Raw genomic sequence first — 8114 nt, forward strand, 5'->3', positions numbered from 1 at the left:
GATTAGCGTTGTTCAAGAGCTTATTTTGACTTGGGGGAAGGAAAGTCATGATTCAGCAGATTGACGGGACCTGGTTTCACTAACCAATGCAATTGGAGCTGTGCTCCAAAATGCTTRCCCAGCTGCCTGAATGCATCAAAGCCGCTGCAGCCAAGCAAAGCTGCCACTCAGCAAGGCACATCGCCTCCGCCACGATTTCCCCAGCTGCAGCAGGCACAGAGGCTTCCAGCACCAACCCACAGGCTGCAGCCCCTCCGTGCTGCATGCTACAGAGAGAGCTTGGCCTGAAAGCTAAAGCAAAGCAAATCTCTGTGTAGATGCCCAAGGAAAAGCACTAATTGTTTGCATTGGCCCGCTGAAATATTGGCCGTGCTGTATAATTGTACCTTTGCACATCAGTTTCCAAGAAAAAAAAAAAAAAAAAGCAACCGTGCACTTTTTACCACTGAAGTCAGGTTCCTGCCTTCCCAGTTCTGTTTCTCATTCTCTAATCAAATCATTATTTTTAATATGACTAGCTCCTAAGAGTCTGTTTTGCCATAAAGTGCTTTAACCTTAGAATCCCATTTACTACGACCTCAGTCGAAGGGTTCATTCAGGCTTAATCTGTAAACAGTTTTGTGCAATCAACCAACAAGTCAAGATCAGCAGCAAGCTGTTGGCTTAGGAATCAGCTGGGCCAAACCCAACATTACATCTGCAAAGCCAGCCACTGTCAAGATGTCCTTAAATGAGGGTTGAAATAGCACTCTCTGGATACTAGGTACTACTACTACTAGCCTAGTAGTACATCGACTACTCTCTGGAAGTGTAGCACAATGTAGTAGAGTGCAGCACACACCATCTGGGAGAAAACACCCAGCCTGTGGCAACACCAAAAAGCCTTCCGCAAGGAAATCWCCTGGCTGTAAAGCTAACCTGGAATAGGCTGGGTCTGATCTCCCCCTCTTTCAGAACTAATTTTTCAAAAACTCGCATAGTAAAGTGAAGGAGAACTCTACCTCTTTCCCTGCTTGGGAAAATGGACTCAATATCAATACACTCAGAAATTCTCCCTGGAAGAAGTCACAAGCTGGCAAATAGGGCTTTTTCATGATCTCTTTGTGATACTGGAAGCATCATAGCAGGGCCATGGAAATATCTTGTCTTCAAGCTCTGAAAAACGATCATCAGAAGAATATCTCATTCAAGGCCACTGCAGGTATCTGAAGGTATCATCTTCCCTATGCACTTCAAGCTATTGGCTTGTTACATCAGGTGTTTTTGCCTGCATTTAACAAGAATGGAACCAGGCAAGGTCTCATGTGCAAGTGGAGGATTCAGCTTTATGAAGTTGTTGTATCTTTTTATGGATCTTACCTGGGTTCCCACRCTGTAAGATGCTCCACTCACCAAGAAGCATTGAGCATCTTGAGAATTCATGTCCTTGTAGTCACAGCTTGAACTTTCCATGGCTTATTTAAAAAAAATGAAGTAATGAAAACAGTGTGCCCAAACTTTCATGTTTTCTGGAAAAGATTTTGATTTTCAAACTATTTGGGTATCTGAAAATGAGAAAAATGCTTGAAAAAGAGGAGCTGCTTGTTGAAAGCATTTGTTGTTCCATATTTCAAATGGAAAATTGAAAACACTTATGAAGGGTGCAGCTATTTACCAGTCAAGAGTATTCCTATAAACAAAATAATCTGAAACATATCCTCATCGCAGTTTTGCTATTTAAAGTCTTCCAGTATATCACCATATAGAGAGCAGAACAGAACAGAAAATACCATGTATTCCATGAAGCTTTAAAGTAAGTAAAAAGGGCAAAGGAGAACAGCATGGCGGTAATGTATATCTTAGCTCTATACGTACAGGAATTAGGAGATATGAGACCAGTATGAGTTTTCCATCAGAAAAGCTGAAAAGACCCTCTCAGGACATCTCTCTGTAATTCCAGTTGGGCACATCAGGAAAAGTGAAGACACCTGAAGGCCAAGAGAAGACTCTGTTTCAGCTAATAGACACACAGGAAATCCTTGAACTTCTTTTGACAAACTCTTCATAGAAATTCAGTGCTAGAAAACAGATTAGTAACTGCAGCGTATGTGTTTGCTGTAGCTTCTCTCCAGCCCTGAGGCCATCTGTGAAAAACAGATATTCCTATGCAAAGCCTAAAACCCGTATCTTGCAGATGAGTTTCCAGCAGTGGGAGCATGGGGAGGGTTTTTGTTCTTTCTGGTGGGGTGCAGAGGTTGTGACATGCTTAAGAAAATCAGCAGCTTATTTGTTTTAAGAAGAGCCAGGATCAAATGGATTTCCATCATTTAACATCTGTAGAACAGCTGAACCTACCCTGTACTTCATCCAACCATTTTATCACATTTCCGTTCTTTGTAATAGAACTAAAGCAAATGTTTAGAAATAACATTATAGCAAGCAAAGAAAGACGCGTTTGCTGACGCTGGTCTCTCAAAACACCGTGTACCTCAGAGGAGCAAGCAGGGGATGAGCAGAGATGCCATGTGAAGTTTATTTCTGTTTYGAGGCCCGTGCAATTCCCCGTCACAGGGCAGCTCTGCCTGCATCCATGCAGCCCTTCCAACCGAAACAGCAAAACAAATAGCGTAACTCATGGCACGAGCCCCGCCACGTCATGTGCTGGGCGTTGGATAGGGATGAGATTGCTTTTATTCCAACTGCCGTTGAAGTTTGGGTTCAGTGTGCACAACATTATGCATCTCACCCTGCTAACAGCCACTGTGTATGTTTTTTAGGTTGTGAAAACCTGTAGCCAAAATCTGAAGTAGGTCCGTGAAGTGCAGTGAGGTTGTGCCAGTTTATACCATATGCCCATGATGCTTTACTGTGCTTCAAAATCGAGTGTCCCATTCGAACCCTGGATAAGTTAACTACAGTTTCAGTCATGTGGATAACTTAAGGGCAGGATTACAGTCTGAGTCAAGTGTTCAAGTGCTACAAACCCAAAATAGATTTTTTTTCCCAAGTTTTTGAGATAAAATTTCACTTTAAAATGGCAAGCTCATTCATGTGGCCAAAATATTGAGCTAGGATTGCAGAGTTTATTTCACCAGTAACTTGGACAAGTTATAGATTCTCCAAGACATCAAAGCATATCAAAAGATTCATTAGAAACTGTGCCTAATAATGCCATGCTTCTGTCACAATCAGAAGTACTTCAATGTAATTTTTTTTTTAGTGCATAGTGCAAGACCTCTCTGCCACGACCCCCAAACCTCAGTGGTCAAGCCTGAAGAGTAGCTGCTGTGCATCCCTACACCTTACCATGTCAGACGTCACAGTGATGCACCAGGGCATCTCATGACTGTTTGGAGGAGGTTTCCATCATCACAAAATATCATCACAGAGCAACAGCCCACCAGCTTCCCAGAGCACTGAAAAAGTGTTTCGAGTGAAATATAAGTCTCTTCAATATTTATGCTCTCATCTTTCCATGGAAGAGCTAAAATTTTCCAAGGAAACAGGCAATTCCTTACTTAAGGAGTAATGTCAGATGTTCAACTTTTCCATCAAAAAAACTTTTGTCAGAAAATGACCAACAACGAGATAATCACTGCTAGAGCAAGAACCAAAGCTCTCTGGCTTGTTCATCTCCCTTAGCCCTGTGCACAGAGGCTCCTTCTTGCTTTGCTGTCTCTTGACAAAACCCAGCTGGTCTCTCAGGGCTGGTAGATCACAGTAGATCACACACTGAGGAGATCACTAAGCTATGTTTACCTGCTGTGTGTTGAAAGTGTGTCCTGAGTTAACGTACTTTTGGAAACGTACCAGGAAATCTCATCTTACGTTTCAAAAATAAATCTCAGATTAATCAAAATAGACATTGTGTCAAAGAAAAGATAAGTGTAAAGGAAAGTCTAAAAATGAGATAAAATATACAACATGGAAGCTATTCTTCCCCAATGGGAAGTTTTAGCTGGAAATCATCCACACAGCAAACTTGAATATTCAGTGTGGTGTTTTGGGTGTAGTTTCTAACAGTTGGCTTGCTAAGCAGGCAACATCTATTTCTCTCCTTCCCAAAGCTGTGAGTCAGGCCGTGTATAGAGACCCAGCAGGAGTAAAAGCATGATGAAGAAATATCCAGAAAGATTCAAAGTGTGGACGACTTTTTTGTCTCATGGCATGTCACTAATCTCTTTGGCTCAAAGAGCTCATATTAAAGACTTCCTTATGGATGTTCAGAGTCTTGCTTTTATTTTGATGAGATAAATGCAGAAAAAAAAATAAATAATTCAAAGTGGCCTACAAAGAAATGTAGTGACTTCTTCAACATTATTATAAAGATACTTCACATCCGCCCTTCCTGCTTCTTGGAGGAAATAACTGGCCACCAGCCCACAACCCATATCTCACTGACCCAGAACAAGAGGAGCTCCCACTGACAGCAGTACCTGGAGGCTGGTTTCACATTCCTGGCTCATTTTCCGTGGCACACCGTGAAGACCTCCACRTCTGCTACTGAAAGCATCAAGAACAGCAATAATTATGTCACAGTCTGTYGTGACTCAGTATCTTTCTTTTCTCATATACACTTCATCAAAACCGTCCTTATTCTTAAACACTCATTTTGTTCTCCCTTGTATCGTTATCGATACACACGCACCAAGAGCACAACCCTTCATCCCCCTGCTACAATGACAAGTTGGTGAATAGTTGCCCCAGCTGGTGTGGGAGAGAAGACTAAACACCCCATGGGATTTTACCAGCAATCAGACTTATACTCAGATCCTGTTGCCTGCAGTTAAGACGTACCTGAAAATATCATCCTCACTTTTGCTGTGCATCGCGGGCCATCTCCCACAATGCCTTGACTCTGGATTTGGAGAAGCAAGTGTCTTTCCAGCCCCCTAACGCTTGTTCCTGCTATAAAACAGGTTAAGGTACCGAGGCACTGTGCTGCCCTGTGCAATGCTGTTAAAGTGCAAGCATCAGCCATTTACCAAAGAGATTGAATAATACCCACAAAAAAGTTGGAGTTTCAGTGAAGCTTGGAGGATTACCTCACTGAGCATCTGGGGTGATGGGGTGGCATAGAACTAATTTGATAGTGTTTTTTTTTAATTATGTTTTTCAAACTACACACACATGAGGCAGGAAGCAAGGAACAGGTAGAGATAAAGTCCCTGCAGAAGTTTCCGAGCAACTCGCAGGCTGTGCTGGGGGTGGGTAAAGCTGGTTCAGTTAAAAGTCAGGACTGTTCCCACTGAAATCCACCAGCCACCATCCTGCTGCATTTCCCCAGAATGACTCTGCCTGYACTCAGCCCGGCCAGAAGCACCTTCTCCCCTCACCAGCTTGGGCCAGGACCCAGAATCCCTCTCTGTGAACAGAAGAAGCCAAATCTCAGCTGCAACGAAGCCTCAGGAGAGAAGCCAGTAGATACCACTTTGACAGCTTGCTTCTGGCAGCCAACAATTAGCTTCTCATCTGAGGGTGTGCAGCCATATCACAGAATAAGAAGAAAAAAAAGCTTGAATACACTGCTTTGAGACTTCCAAGMGTCTACTTCTGAAAACCAGAGGGCAAGAATGATGAGAACTTTCAAAAGGAATAATTTCTACAGAGCCAGCCCTTTTCTGCTGAGGCTCGTCAGCTGCTCAGACACCTTCCAGAGCAAAAACCAATTTCCCCACGCCTTGTCCTCCACGGTGGAGCAAGGACCCCTTTTTTGGCATTGTCAGAGTCAGAGCAGCCTCAGAGCCAGGCCGTGCTCCCCTGTATTCACCCTCAGCACATTTACAGCTCCAGCCATTGCAAGGGAAACAAGGGGCTCCGACTGGCATCGCTTTCATTAGCCCAGTGCTGCTCAGGGAAAGCCACTTTGCCTGGCTGGCATCCAGGAGCTGACATTTTCTTAGCTTCCCAGGAAATCCAACCTAATTTTTGCCGATTTTGCTTGCACATCATGATTAAATGCTGAGGTGGACAATAAATCCTCACTGGGGTGCTGCTGCTGTCAGTACTCAAGGAAGTCTGCATTCTCCTGGCAAAGCAAAAAATCAAGATCTGGCAGTTGTAAAGCCTTTAATGTGGATCATGGTGCCCTCTAAGTGTAGGACTGGGGGACTTGGTGAGGGGTGGTATGTTTTGAGCAGAAAACCTGGATTTGTGCTTACATTTCCCCGTGGAAACCAACGTGATCAGAACTGGGGGTTTGTGCGCAAATGCCGAACAGGCAAACGTAGAGCGGAGATGCAATGATGGGCCCGGGCCTTGGCTCAGATGTGGTCCCATAAACAAGATCCTGACAGAAAGCTGCAGCTTTCTTTTGGAAATGGGATACGCGTCTTTGCARCCTTTCCAGTGCTGGGTTCCTGTCCCAATCAAAACAGCTGTGGAAATCTGCAGTAATTTTCAGTACACTCTGTAACCTCATTAAAAAGGAATCCATGATTCATTTTCACTTCCTCTTCTAATAGTCTTGCTACCCTGCTTTCCTAGAATAAACTTCCCTGACCATTAACATGACTTAGCACTCTCAGAGCAGAGATCTCAATGCAAAAATGCAGCGACAGATTTGGGTTGATTTTAGTTTCTTCCCTTCAGAGAGAGGCAGAGAGCTATAGCCTGTAATACAGACAGGAAAGTAGTCTTAACAAGTGAGAAAAGGAGGAGTGYGGCTTTTCTGTCTGCTTTTAATTAAAGGTGGAGATTACAAAAGCCTGGGCAAGCTGGTAATGAGAAGGGACAGGAGMTCTCAGCACAAAGTAGTCATCAGCTTTGCTCGGTGGGGCTTTGATGAGAAATTCCTGTCTGCCAAAATTGCAGTGCCCCAAGGGCTGGTAGGAGGTGCCAGTGGGAGCAGGAGCAGAAGCAAGATTTCRCTGTTTTGTACTCCTGCAGACATGGGCCTGACTCCTGTACCTACTCCTAAGATGGAAATTTAGGAGCTGTGCTCCCACCAGCACGAGGCAGCTAGCACAACCCAAAAAACCTCACCAGCACTGTGCAGGCATGAGTGTGTGCCTTAACACGGCTGGACATTTACACTGGGTCTACAAACGAGACGGTCATGGGGCCATCTGCTCGTCAGTGACCAAGCAGGAGGCTGGTAGTGTCCGTCACCGACGTAACAGCAGTTACGTAATGGATTTGTGTCTGGGCTTGCCCTTCCGTGGCGATTTTTCAAACCACTYGTTGCTACAAGAAGAGACCTTAACTTTTAACTTAAGAGCTTCCTGCATTTTAATAGATGTCCTGCTTCACTGATAGCATCCAAGTATTCTGGGTTTTGTCCTGCAGCAGCTATTTACTACACATTATGTTTTTTCACATCTGAGTGACTAAGCAGTGCTTGGGGATGGTTATTGCTGCCCGTAGCAGTTGATGAGGTGACCTTTTTGCTGGCAGAAGACACACAGAGGGAAGTGGTCTCTGCCCACAAGAGCAGACCCRAAGTTGATGTGGAAGGCTAAAGTACTGACTGCTGCCGCTGCATGTGCCTTTGTGACATTCGATCAGCTGAATGAGTTGTTCCACTTCATTTTCTTTGAGGAAGGCCCAGTTGGAAGACATCAATATGAAGAGGTAAAAAATGACCTCATTGTCCACCCATCCACTGAGCTGGAAAGACACCCAGATAATTTCAAGGAGTCTAAATGTCATCTTAGGAAAAAGCCAGACTACCATGGCTACCCTTTCCCAGTGAGAAATTAGAACGTATTTACCTGAAATGGAGAATATTGTAGTCTGGTGTCTCACAGCAGATGGTTTTYCTGATGAGAAACAGAGCTGATGGTGACTTCTCCCCCATGCACTTTCAGGGAAAGTGTGAAAGCTGCYCTCATCATTTTTAGACCATTTCAGCATCAGGAACGAGCCTGTGAGAGCCCTCAGTAGGAGCTGGCTGGAGCRAGTTTGGAGAACACAGACTGATCTCTACATCCTGGAGACACGTAGACACTGAGAGGAAAGAGAAAACTGTCTGAACGCATGCTTGCTAGCATCTCCTTGCCAATACCGCTCTCGGCTCTGTCGGCAAGGAGTATTTACCCTAGGACTCACAGTGCACCTTTTCTCTTCACGCTGGAAAGGATCCAGGGTCAAAAAGAAAAACTCGAAGAGGAACATCTATTCCTTGTTCCCAGAAA

The 8114-nt window shown here is 44.3% G+C and overlaps 1 long non-coding RNA gene across 1 annotated transcript; it reads right to left on the bottom strand.

The window, feature by feature from the left end:
* Positions 1 to 1808: 1808 nt before the first annotated feature.
* LOC146595028 (uncharacterized) lies at positions 1809 to 7813 on the bottom strand. Its single transcript, XR_014896031.1, has 3 exons — positions 7692 to 7813; positions 4416 to 4482; positions 1809 to 1967 (listed from the first exon to the last, which is right to left on the bottom strand). It is a non-coding gene; the product is annotated as an uncharacterized LOC146595028 (long non-coding RNA).
* Between the last annotated feature and the right edge of the window lie 301 nt (positions 7814 to 8114).

The sequence above is a fragment of the Rhea americana genome, unplaced genomic scaffold (genome assembly GCF_003343005.1).
Source record: "Rhea americana isolate MKP2758 unplaced genomic scaffold, rheAme1 scaffold_24, whole genome shotgun sequence".
Classification (NCBI taxonomy): domain Eukaryota; kingdom Metazoa; phylum Chordata; class Aves; order Rheiformes; family Rheidae; genus Rhea; species Rhea americana.